Source organism: Cephus cinctus, unplaced genomic scaffold (assembly GCF_000341935.2).
Source record: "Cephus cinctus unplaced genomic scaffold, Ccin1 Ccin1_scaffold3116, whole genome shotgun sequence".
NCBI lineage: Eukaryota > Metazoa > Arthropoda > Insecta > Hymenoptera > Cephidae > Cephus > Cephus cinctus.
This window is the reverse complement of record NW_014334471.1, coordinates 1-820: the sequence shown is the minus strand read 5'-3', so window position 1 is coordinate 820 and position 820 is coordinate 1. Positions and strand designations below refer to the sequence as shown.

The 820-nt window shown below is 33.4% G+C and overlaps 1 long non-coding RNA gene across 1 annotated transcript; it reads right to left on the bottom strand.

The window, feature by feature from the left end:
- Positions 1 to 513: 513 nt before the first annotated feature.
- LOC107274452 lies at positions 514 to 813 on the bottom strand. Its single transcript, XR_001539456.2, has 2 exons — positions 660 to 813; positions 514 to 588 (listed from the first exon to the last, which is right to left on the bottom strand). It is a non-coding gene; the product is annotated as an uncharacterized LOC107274452 (long non-coding RNA).
- Positions 814 to 820: the final 7 nt, after the last annotated feature.

Below are 820 nucleotides of genomic sequence, written 5' to 3'. Positions count from 1 at the left end.
GAATACAAAGGTTTGGTGGCAGCAGACAGGGAAGATGTTGTTGAAGGGGAAAAGAGGAAGATGCACTATAATAATTCCTTATGTATTTATATTTAATAATTGAGAAAAAAACATCTAAAGAAATTATTGTCTTTTAATACAAAAAATAAAAAAGTTATTAGCTGAATTAATTTATGCCCAAATTAACACAATTCAAAAAATATAAATGAACACACAATGACAAATGAATTCAATAAGAACATATTTGATTAAATAAGGCGATTTTAAGATATAACATTCATGACCCATTCCATAACACTCATGACCCACACTTACATTACAAATTACAAAAACCAAACTGAAATAAATAATATCGCTTAGCTGTACGTTGTTCCGAAACCGTGATGTACTTCGTAGCCGTTGATAAAATTATGGAGGAATTGTTTGCGATATTCCTTTTCACTGGTTGATGTTCAAATTATCAGGGACGTACGCGATCACATCGATTGACAAATATCTCCGTTAGTCCTTTTACTTCTATGTACCAGTCCCGTCAATAACTCCATATAGTGGTTTAAATAAAAGCCCTTTCTATCTTTATATGACACCCTGCATTTAGTGATGAAGACAAATATACATGAAAATCAATGACTCTAATTTTTAAGAATTTTGCTTGTTACCTTAGGTATGACTTGCTGTGTTGCTTGGTGACGTTCGCTCGTATTGGAAGTCCTTGACAGAATGGGACGACACCTGGCAGCAACAGGACAAATTTTGAGAAATATAAACTCCAGCAGGACTAGCTTTCGCTATTATCCTATGGATGTCACTACTATTAACA